Source organism: Rana temporaria, chromosome 5 (assembly GCF_905171775.1).
Source record: "Rana temporaria chromosome 5, aRanTem1.1, whole genome shotgun sequence".
NCBI classification, from domain to species: Eukaryota; Metazoa; Chordata; class Amphibia; order Anura; family Ranidae; genus Rana; species Rana temporaria.
Window position 1 is genome coordinate 354,887,042 of NC_053493.1, and position 12,538 is coordinate 354,899,579.

General features: G+C 42.0%; 1 pseudogene; it reads right to left on the bottom strand.

Annotated features, from left to right (window-relative positions):
* Window positions 1-12,162: 12,162 nt before the first annotated feature.
* LOC120942196 lies at window positions 12,163-12,294 on the bottom strand (annotated as a pseudogene).
* Between the last annotated feature and the right edge of the window lie 244 nt (window positions 12,295-12,538).

Here is a 12,538-nt window from a genome sequence, read left to right on the forward strand (position 1 = left end):
CACCAAATAGCTGGCCCAATGGGCATACATTCAGGCCTTTTCCGAATGCCTGAACAGCCGAAGTTGAGTCCAAACCTAGGCACAAGATGAATTGTTGGCTTATCCCTTTTTTGGGGGATTTGTGACAAAATAAGATATCTTCTGTTGTGAGTTTTCCCTGCAAGGTTTCAGGAACCTGACACGAAATTTGTCAAAGACAATATTTATTTTTTTGCCCCTCCAACTTTCCAAAAAACATCAGTTGATTCTGTAATATGTCAGATGCATTGCTCGACTATGTAATACAAGCTTTTCACCCAATTTACCCAAAATTATTCTTATATACCTAGTAAAAAAAAAATAATTGTGGATGAATCTCTGTCTTTGAATCCTAATCATGCTGGGGTTTATTTATTCTTATTTTTAACAAAATATATATTCTATTTTTTTTAAAAATCAAAAATTTTCCTACTGAATTCTGTGTGCATTCTGTGGCTTGAAATACCGTATTGTCCTCTGTGATTCTAAGGCCCCATACACACGGTCGGACAAAACCGATGAGAATGGTCCGATGGACCATTTTCATCGGTTCACCGCTGAAGTGGCCTGATGGTCTGATGTGTTTACACACCATCAGTTCAAAATCCGATCGGGTCAGAACGCGGTGACGTAAAACACACGACGTGCTGAAAAAAACTAAGTTCAATGCTTCCAAGCATGCGTCGACTTGATTCTGAGCATGCGTGGGTTTTGAACCAATGCTTTTCTGTACTAACCATCGGTTTGGTCCGATCGGGCAGCGGTCCATCGGTTCGGTTTTGAAGCATGTTTTAAAATTTTGGACCGAAGGAAAACAGACCAATGGCCTATACACACGGTCGGTTTGGTCCGATGAAACTGAACTTCGGTTCATTCTCATCGGTTTTGTCCGACCGTGTGTACGGGGCCTAACTGTCTCACTGCAGCTCCCACAGGCATTCAACACATTAGTTGCTAAAGATCCCAGTGGTACTACGAGAGCAAAGTACATACTGTATATCCAACAGATAGTGTCCCTTTAACTGTACATTCTCAGTAGTCAGCACATAAAATAACTGCAATGAATAGGTAGTCTGCACTTTAGAATTCTTTAATACTTTGCTGACTGTTGCTTATGACATTAGTGAAATGTAATCAGGAGAGGATTGTGCTTTAATTAGCGTTGGGAATAAATGTTCCTCTGGTTTCAAAATACCAGATTATAAGAAAGTTTGACCTTAAAAGTTTAGGTCATATAAATGTGGATTGTCTGTTTATCTTCTGCATTGAGTTATTGCAGGTGGAATGAATATAAACTACTGCAGTATTCGAACCCTACCACATATTTATCTTGACTTCTCATAGATGGCTTAAAAGTACACTGCAGGCAAAATGAAGCATTGGGAGGATGCATACACTCTACCTATAGACAGTGGGGTGATATGGCACACTCTAGATATGACAAATTTGTTTAAATATAGAGGGGTATGGGTTAGATAGGTGGGGAATAAATCAAGTCCTTTGAATTAAGGTCCATGTAAGCTTAGCTATTTTAAAACTGTCCTCAGGAGGCTGTGTTTTGTCAGAGCCACATTCAAAATTCCAAGGCAGATTTCAATGAGATTTGTGACTATAAGAAAGTCATTGGTGCTGGCATTTTTTGCATCAGTGAGAGTCACCAGTTAGTGTTACAACATCACCATCAAGAATCCCCAGATTACCAACACAAGGGAGTGAGGTTTTCTGATGCACTACAATGATGTTTGGATGAAAAGCTGGAATACCAGACAGATGGAGTGTATGCAAGAAGGAAAAAGAACAGCGCCCTCTAAGTGCAGTAGATAAAAAGTTTTAATAATAAACAATAATAAATACACTCACAAGAGAGTAGTATGTTCAGACATGGGATAGGATATGATGTGTTTCCTATCCCATGCCTGAAAATACTACTCTCTTGTGAGTGTATTCATTATTGTTTATTATTAAAACTTTTTATCTACTGCACTTTTTCCTTCTTGCATTCCAGATTTTTTCCCTTCTCAAGCCTCGTACACACGACCTGTTTTCCCAGCAAGAAAACTGCTGAGAGAGCTTTTTTATGAAAACCGGGCATGGAATCCATGCGTTCGGTGCCCTGCATGTAGATTAGGGGCTAGGTGCATTGATTATGGACGGGACTGCCAATGCTGAAAAGTTTTCTCTTAATAACAACTTCACTCTAGTATTATTTTAAAATGAGAAACTGCTGATATTACTAAATATTAAGGAGGACATGTTGTTGATTTTTTGAAACCAGGATTAGTTTTGTGGCCAATTTAGATGCAAGCAATGTTTAGCAGAGTTCCACCTTGGGAAATAGAAAACAATTAACATCAACAAATTAATAACTATTAAAATTAAGATTTACCAATTCTTTTACTATTACAGCTCAACCTTTTCTCAACTGAGGGACAGAACTTACCCTGAGGGTATTCTATACTACTAATTGCAGAAAATATTCAATATCTTTCTCTTTCCTTACTTTAATTATTTTAATACTGAAAAATGTTTGTCTTAATGAAGCTAGTGCTACTGAATCTATATTTCGATACCTTGTAATTCAAAATTTAGAGAATAAAGAGTTAAATAACTTTTATTATATTATATATAATATAATATATATATACATTTTTTATTTAAATGAACGTTGTTACTTTAATAAAATATATATTTTGATAATTACAGTTCTATTGGTGACATTGTAAGAGGCGCTACATAATATATTATTTACAAAATGTTCAGTAATTAGTTATTATATATATATATATATATATATATATATATATATATATATTGGAACATGGACTGCTATAGGTGATGCTACACTAAGCTATACACTACACTAATCTATTACAGTAGATTGGTTTTGATACTATTGGTTGATTTGTGTGGTAAACAAGGCACAATGTCTAGCACATAATCCGTCCAGGCACTGTAAAAGTCTTGCCTGGAGTAGCGTAATGTGTTTTGTAATTCTAGTATGCCCATAATGTATGTGAAAAATATCTTATTAAATTGAAAGCATTGTGTACAAAAAAAAACTTTCATTTTAATTTCTAATTTTCCAAAAACTGTCCGTGTGCTCCAGGGCCTCCAAAAATGTGATAGGTAGTCAGCACATCAGGACTGATCAATTTTCAAATATACAGTGGGGAAAATAATTATTTGGTCCCCTGAAGATTTTGTAAGTTTGCCCACTTACAAAAAAAAGGGTCTATCATTTTTATCATAGGTGTATTGCAGTTCAGTGAGTAAAATAAGTATTCGATTCCCTACCAAACAACAATAATTCTGGATTCCACAGACTGGCTACAGTATGTGCTTATGACGTACATGCTCCTAACGACAACTTGTTATGTGTATAAGACCCCTTTCACACTGCCCATAGCATCGGCGGTAAAATAGCGGTAAAACGCAGCTATTTTACCGCCGGATTTGCGGCGCATTTCGGCCGCTAGCGGGGTGCTTTTAACCCCCGCTAGCGGCCGAGAAAGGGTTAATACTGCTCATAATGTGCCGGCGTATTGCCGGTGGTACGGCAGTGCTGCCCATTGATTTCAATGGGCAGGAGCGCATTAGCAGCGGTGAGTTCACCGATGCTAATGCGCCCCAAAGAATCTGCTGGCAGGACTATTTCTGATGTCCTGCCAGAGCACCGCTCCAGGGTGAAAACCTTTGGGCTTTCACGCTGGAGTGTGAGGAGCAGCGGTTTAAGGGCGGATTGCAGGCGCTATTTTAAACGCTATAGCGCCTGCAAAACGCCCTTAGTGTGAAAGGGGTCTTAAAGACACCCGTCAACAGAATCTCTATCTTTCATTCAAACCCACCATCATGGGCAAGGCCAAAGAGCTGTCAAAGGACATCAGGGACAATACTGTAGCCCTGCACAAGGCATCAGCAAGAAGCTTGGTGAGAAGAAAACAACTGTTGGAATGATTATTTGCAAATAGGCACATATTAGTAATATTAACCACTTCAGCCCCAGAGGATTTGATTGCCAAATGACTGGGCCACTTTTTGCGATTTGGCACTGCATCGCTTTAACTAACAATTGCGCGGTCGTGAGACGTGGCTCCGAAAGAACATTTACATCCTTTTTTTTCCCACAAATAGAGCTTTCTTTTGGTGGTATTTGATTACATCTGCGGTTTTTAGTTTTTGCACTATAAACAAAAATAGAACGACAATTTTGAAAAAAAAAAGCAATATTTTTAACTTCTTGCTATGATAAATATCCCCAAAAGATATATAAAAAAAACTATTGTTTTCCTCAGTTTAGGCCAATATGTATTCTTTTACATATTTTTGGTAAAAAAATCGCAATAAGCGTCTATTGATTGGTTTGCGCAAAAGTTATAGCGTCTACAAAATAGGGGATAGTTTTATTGCATTTTTATTAATAATTTTTACTAGTAATGGCGGAGATCAGCGATTTTTATCGTGACTGCAACATTATGATGGACACATCGGACACTTTTGACGCTATTTTGGGACCATTCACATTTATACAGCGATCAGTGCTATAAAAATGCACTGATTACAGTGTAAATGACACTGGCAGGGAAGGGGTTAACCACTTGGGGGCTGGGAAGGGGTTAACCACTTGGGGGCTAGGAAGGGGGTTTAGTGTGTCCTAGGGAGTGATTCTAATGCTGCGTACACACAGTCGGAATTTCCAACAACAAAAATTTAAGAGCTGGTTCTCAAATTTTCCAACAAAATCCGTTCTTGTAAATTCCGAACGTGTGTGGACAATTCCACACATGCACACAAAATTCCATGCATGCTCTGAATCAAGTACGAGACGGAAGCGCTCGGTCTGGTAAAACTAGAGTTCGTAATGGAGATAGCACATTTGTCAAGCTGTAACGGACTGAAAATCACGAGGCTGAAAAGCGCGAATCGTCTCTCACCAAACTTCTACTAACACGACTGGTATTGAACTTTCCTTTAATAGTGCCATTGTACGTGACCGCGTTATTGGCGTTCGGAATTTCCGATAACATTTGTGCTACTGTGTGTATGCAAGACAAGTTTGAGCCAACATCCATCGGAAAAAAAAATCCACAGTTTTGTTGTCGGAATTTCCAATCACCTGTACGCGGCATAACTGTGTGGGGGCTGGACTTACTGTGACACGACACTGATCGCTGCTTCTGATTACAGGGAGCAGACGATTAGTGTCCTGTCACTAGGCAGAACAGGGAGATGCCTTGTTTACACAGGCATCCCCCCATTCTGCAGCTCCATGACACGATTGCGGGACACCGGCGGACATCAAGTCCGCAGGTCCCATGGGCACGGTCACGGAGCTCGCCACCCAATCGGTGAAAAATTCAAAGTAACGCTGCCGTGCCACTCTGCCGATGTAGAAGTACAGAAGGCGGTCGACAAGCGGTTAAAATGTTGGGTTTACAGATTTTGGAAACAAGCCTCGCTTCTATGTAAAGTTTGCAAATATGTAAATTTGCATATATGTATGTGCATGGAGGCAGCCATATTTTCTATTACATATTCAGATAAAGTTCAGCACAGTAGTTCAGCCGACTCATTAAAAACAATGCACTTCCTGTCCAACAGTTGGAATAAAATTAAGTTTATATGATTGAGTGTTTTCACATTATAGTTGCTCATTTATAAATGGTCAAACAGTCATTATTTACCATGTGCATACAGTATGTAGTTAGTAACTAAACATGTTTTATGTTAAATTGACACTGAGTGCTTAGAGCAACACGAAGAGCATTGACATTGTATTGTGTTTGATATTGCAATAAGTAGGAAATAGTACAAATTTAGCTGAGACCCGATCTGCTTATGGACACGCTTCAGTAATTTGAAACACTTATCAGGTTTATCTTTGACATTTAAATCACATTGCATTCCACAATAAACTGCATAATAATTATAAAATAATTTCTGCAGTTTATGACTTTCATTATGTAAGGTCAGTAGTTTTTTTGTACAGCTGGATACATTCTAATGTTTTATTGCTTGAATATTCAGAAGTGAAATAAACTGATAATCAGCAAGGTAATAGAATAATGTATTGTATTCGCTGACCACAAAAGAGAATCTTGTCGCAGTTGAGACTTCTACTGTTAAAGGATAGCTGTGTAGCGCCTGTGTACTTTCAGTACAGGTGCTATGTTAAATTTAGAGGGGGATGAGAGAGTTACCTTGCTCTCATCCATGTTGATTTGTGTAAATTGGGTTTCTGCCAGGCTGGGCTGTTCTGTGGTTCCATTTTGTGTTCCAGAGATACATTTCCATCTCTGGATAGCAGGTGGTGCCAGAGGAGTCCTCGCGGAGGCGCCTTTCTCCAGCAGCCAATCAGAGGAGTGTTTCCCTTGCTGGGCATGCTGGGGGAGGGTATTTCTTGGGCAGACGCCATTTTGTGGCGTCTTCGCTCATTCCTGGTTCCAGGTGCGGCACCCACCTTTAGGGTGTGCGCACATCACGGGCCCCCGGCGAGATGGCCTACCAGGCCGGGGCGCACGTGCTACGTGGAGTTCCCAGTTCTGGGCCCTCATGGCCCAGAGTAACTGAAGCTGCAAAGGGGCCCCAGTGACTTACTGGGTCCCCATATTCAATGAAGAAGATCCTAAGCGAGTTGTGCTGTTCGGTGGGGAGTCGGTCTGAGGTGAGCCCGGAGGCAGGTGATCCAACAGGGCTTAGACAATGCATCGGGGATCTGGGTGACTGGACACTGAGAAGTTGTATGCTGCAACTTGTCAGTCGGTGACCCCTAAAACCAAGAAGTCTACCTGAGGGAGATTCAGGCAAAATTATATTCGTTGAGAGGATTCGCTCTATTGTCTACGTTCCTGAGTAGAGGGCCTGTGGCAGAGGTTCCACTCCTAATTCTAATTCTATTAGAGCCAAGTCGGTGGCAGAGACTTGTTCGTTCTCAAAAGTTCAGAGTCATACTCTGGCTGCCAGGTGGGTGTGAGAGGCCTGTCCAGGTACACTGTACCCACTCTGGCTGGGGTGGCGACGTGAGTTAAAGTCCCATTGGAGGCAGGACTGCTTCCATTATCCATAGGCCTGAATCTGCAAATTTCTCCTTTCACCAACCTTTCTCTATCTACCTCAAGTTGACTGTTTGCCGTGTTGGGCAAGTAATAAAAGCACAGAAAACTACATCCTGCTGTTTGGACATTCCGTCATTCCTCATCATCATCCCTAGACACATCACAGAGGTAACATAATATGCCGTCCCAAATCTAACCAGCGGCTCCTGAGGGGGTAGCGCTACAGCTTTTTTTAAGATATTCGTGCTCCTCTGGCTATCACACAGCTTCTTCAACAGAAGTCCTCCAGTTGAGTTTTGCTTCATCCTTGCATGCCCGGAAACATTGCCTTTGATCCATCATTCCTTCCAATGGACAGCCATTCCTTAGGAATGAGTAAAGATTCTCTTGGGCCTGTGGCAAAAAGGTAGAGCTTGGTCAGGAGATTTTCAAATAAGAGGCTTTATGGGATTCAGTGGGCCACGGTAAGTCAGGTAAGTTTTCAAGGATATGCAAGTAAAAAACTAAAAGGAAGAGAGCATTTAAAAGAAAACTATACTAAAAATATAGTTATGGTTGAATCTAGTCATTCCTGTCTGCTTGCCTACAGCCCACAAGTACCAAAGTCTAGTCCTGGTGGCAGAACAGATGGTAGAAATTACCTTTTAGATTCAGGAAGCCATTTTCAAGCCTAATTTCTCTGTGCATAGACCCTGCAAATACTTACAGACAGACACTTATTTAAAGAGGAAGTAAACCCTGATGGGTTTTACTCCCTCTTTGTTTCCCTGCAAAGGTAAAGCATAATGGGCTACTATGCATCGCATTGTAGCCCATTATGTGTCACTTACCTGAAACGGAAGCCTGCGATGTCACCGGTATCCCCTGTTCCACGAAGCGTCCATCTTTCGCCCTCTTCCTTCCTGGTATCGTAGCTCCGGCGCTGTGATTGGCATGCTCACGGGAGCCACCAGTCACGGCACAATCTCCTTTATAAATGACACGATTGCCATTTCTAAAGGTTTCTAAAGTGGTTTCTATAGTGTGCATGCACCGTAGACATATGTGCCTATCTCCTAAACCATGGAGGTTTAGGAGATATTTCTAGCACCTACAGGTAAGCCTTAATCGCGACTTATCTATAGGTAAAAGTGGTTGTATAAAGTGTTTACAACCACTTTAACCATCAAGAACAGCCAATCAATGCTTGGGGCTGCCATCCTCAGTGAAATGCTAGTTCCCGAGGACACACATTTCTGAGTTGCAAAGGTGCCTCTCCGAACGGGTCTATGTCAGTTATAGATGGGAGCCTTGCTTGTAACAGATAATTGCCATCTTAACCACTTCCTATTGCTACCTTAGCCTAGACATTGAATGGCTACTTTAGGTTATTGGTGTCTGGTGTTTGCCAAAGCTCTTCTTTTGGGTGACAGATTGTTCAAAGCCCATTTGTATAATAAGATTAAATGTATGATTAAATAAATGATAATTTTTTTGTTACAGTAAAAAAAAAATCAAAGTTTAAGATATGATATACCTATAAAGTATTTATATTCAGCCAGGTTTTGTGCCTTTCACTGTTCCACATGCATTCTTCTGCATGAACAACAGATTCACCTGCATCCTATGTATAACGTATATATATATATATATATATATATATATATACACCGATCATCCATAACTTTATGACCGCCCACCTAATATTGAATAGCATCATCAGTAGCAGATCATGTAAGTCCTGCACATTACTAGGAGGGGCCTTCATGGATCAGATTTGATTTTAATATTATTAATGTACAGGATTTATCTAGTGGCAACATTTTATGCAGTGCTTTACAACACAAGGCTAGACAGTACAGTTACAATATAGTTCAATACAGAAGGAATCAGAGGACCCTGCTCATTAGAGCTTCCAATCTAAAAGGGCAGGTGATACAAAAGGTAATAACTGTAGGGGATGAGCTGAAAAAAGAAGTACAGTTGTTAGGTGGAGGCAGGATAGGCTTCTCTAAAGAGAAAGGTTTTTAGAGATTACCGGTACTTAAAAGTGGACCGAGTAGGAGATGTTCGGACAGATTGGGGAGAGAGTTCCAGAGGAAGTCCTGGAGGCGAGCATGGAAGGAGGTGAGAGCAGGAGGTCATTGGGGGAACAAATGATTTGGTTGGTATTTTGAGACTAAGTAAGTTATGTAGCTGGGGTTAAAGTTGGGTCAAAGTTGTTAGTATTTTTAATTCTATTTGTTGGGTGATTGGAAGCCAATGGAGGCATTCGCAGAGAGGGACGAAGGACACTGGGCAGTTGGTAAGGTGGATGATTCTGGCAGCAGCATTTATGATGGACTGAAGGGGGATAGCCTATGTAAAGCTAATCCAATGAGGTGGGAGTTGCAGCAGTCAAGGTGAGAAATAACCAGGGAGTGAATTAGAAGCTTTGTGGTGTCATTGAGGTTTCATAGTAGGTAACGTTAAATAAAGACAACACTCCATCCAGTTCAACCTGTGTAGGTGTATGTGTGTCAGTGTCGGTAATCATTTTGAGGGAGCAAGGTTTGGACAGTGATTGGATGTGGGGTCGAAAAAAGAGTTCAGAGTCCAGGATTACACCTAGCATCCTGGCATGTAGGGACAGGTTGATAGTTGTCTTTCAAACATCCTTTTATGCATTTCATCCAAAGGACTTCTTCAGACGGTGACGTCAAATGCACTGTCGGAAATTTGAAGTACCCTGTCAGCTATTTTGTTGGTGAACTTTGTAGCGTTCTTCTATTGTCATTGATAAATGTAAGCATTTTAGGGTGTAATACATTTAATTTCCTTACAATACTACAGTATATTATTAGCCTACTTTAATGGCGTTTACATGCTATTTGGGAATTTTTGTGACGTGAAAATGTAGGATTGGATTGAAAAAGCGCTAATACAGCCCTCCATCCAGTTGGAGAAGGGTCTCCTAAAGTATATTATGCTTTGGGGAGTAGATGCATGAACTCACATGAAGTATGGTTGGTTTGTCAGTTTTTTGCACTTTACAATGTAAGCACATATGATTGAGTTTTATATTTATATGATTTAGATAAAAACAGATGGAATAATTTGGATGCTTGAAAGGAGGAAAGCCTTGGGAGAGATATGATACATGCAAGAGTGGAATTTCGTAAGGTAGTTTGTACATAGGGAAGGTCACTGCACGGATGAATATACTTGGTCATTTGAGGCACATTACGCTATTATAAAATGTGAGCGCCATAATTGCTTCTGATTTAAGATTTTTTTTGGGACATACCACACTACATGTTTGATTTTCTTTTTGTTTGTTTTGTGTTTTGGATACAACGCATGTTCTGTGGAAAGAGTGGATTTGATTAAAAAATAAAGATACTACACATGTGTTGTGTTCACAATAAACTTTCTGGTGAGAGCATGTAACATCTTTGTTGTCCTTATTGGACATTGGGACTGATAAAGCACAGTGCTGGGTTGAGATTGAGCTCAGGCACTGTAAATGTAGATGTGTGCGTGTGTGTGTGTGTGTGGGGGGGGGGGGGGGGGGTAGCTGCACACAGAAGGTTTTTTATCTTAATGCAGAGAATGCATTAAGGTAAAAGAACTTCTATCTTTACAACCACTTTAACTAGAGAATGTTTTTAACCTAAAACATAGTGATATTAAAGGCAGATTTTATTTTTTTGTTTAAAAATTACAAATGTGTCATACGTACCTGCTCTGTGCAATGGTTTTACAGATCCTCCTCTTCTTGGGTCTCCTGCTGGTGCTCCTGGCCCCCCCTCCCTCCTGCCTAGCAAGCCACTGCTCTGTGTGTTTATTTACACATGGAGCGTGACTCAGCCCCATCCCCATGCTCTCTTCATTGGCTCACTAGCTGTAATTGACAATAGCAGGAGCCAATGGCTACCGCTGCTGTCTCAGCCAACGAGGAGGGAGAGACCCAGGAGAGCCGAGGCTCTTGCGCACATCGCTGGATCCAGATGGGGCTCAGGTAAATCTTAGGGGGGCTGGGAAGGGTTGCTGCACACAAAATAAATGAAGGTAAAAAATCTTCAGCCTTTACAACCTTTTTTTTCTTGAAAAGCCTGTGGCGTGCAAAACACAACCCAAAAACTCCACCCGGTGCAGAGAAAAATGTGCACACACATAAAGAGTGAAATCACAAAAAACTGCGACGGGTGCATACGTCAGTGGTCCTCCAAAGAGGACCCGTCTCTGATCCCCCGGGGCGTTAGGCTCCTGACAGGGACTAGAGTTACTGTGGTCCATACAGCCGAAGCCATATGGACCCATCTTGGTCCAAGCAGCCGAAGCCACAAGGACCCAACATCCTCGGAGGGACTGCCGAAACAGAACCCTCCTCGGTGAGGCTCCCCCAAAGGGAGACCCCATGAGAGCCGGCGAACTTAGCCAGAAGGCCGGGTCCACCAACTCCCAAGACTTTCAGAGGCAGGCCCGAGGACCAGCATCCTACTCGCCACACATAAAGTGCCAAGCACCAAACAAAAAAAGTGACAAAACAAACAAACACGGGGAAAAATAAAAAAGGAAAGTGGGGAGAAGGAAGATGGGAGAGTGAGGTAAAGTGACCAATGTGCAATACATTGGCCGGCCCTCCGGCCAGGAAACAAAAATTCCTCTGGTCCTAGCCAAAAGGCCCGGCCCTAGAGGCAGGTGTGAAAAGTGTGTTGTGGAGATCAGTGACCTGAAGGTGCCACACGATGAGTGCCCCTCAAACACTCATGCAATGTATGGCACCCCTGGACTGCCACTCCAGGGGCACAATCTCCACGGGCTTTTCAACGGTCCCTAGCGCCCGGTCCGGACCGGCAGCACCCTTCCCAGCCAGGAAGGTGGGAGAAGAGGTCGGGGAGAACCCACCTAAGCAGGCTCTACCCACAACCCCTATCTCTCCCACCTAATCACATTCTGGAAGTACTACCCGCTCCTTCCCGGTTAAAGAAGAAGCAAGGGTTCCCTCCAGAACAACTGACTGGGGCAGATACCACCAAATCCAGGCCAACGGCCAGGGACCCGGCCTCTTGGCTTCGACCTCATGCCTCTCTGTCCCGATCAGAAGGCTTCCACCTCCACGCCAACAGGCTTAGCGTCCGCCGACTGCCATCCCTTTCCCCCTGCCACAGGGTACCAGGGGCCAGTCAGCTTAGCACCACCTATTGGCAACTGATAAGAACAGATACTACATTTGATCTTAGCCAAAAGGCCGAGAAGCGATGTTGTCTGCGCCATTTTTTTTCAGCCTTTACAACCACTTTAATCTCTGCCTTTTATTTTATCTTGTTTGATTTTATTGGATTTTGAATTTTACTTATTCCCAGCCCAAAACCTGGTAAACATAGTGTGTGTTCTCTTTCTGCTTGTTTTAAAATACAAAATCTTGAACATTTGTTCTGTCCATTTTGTCCCATCTCTCCTGGATGCTGTACAGATACATGCCCATTCCTCATCATAATAGAACA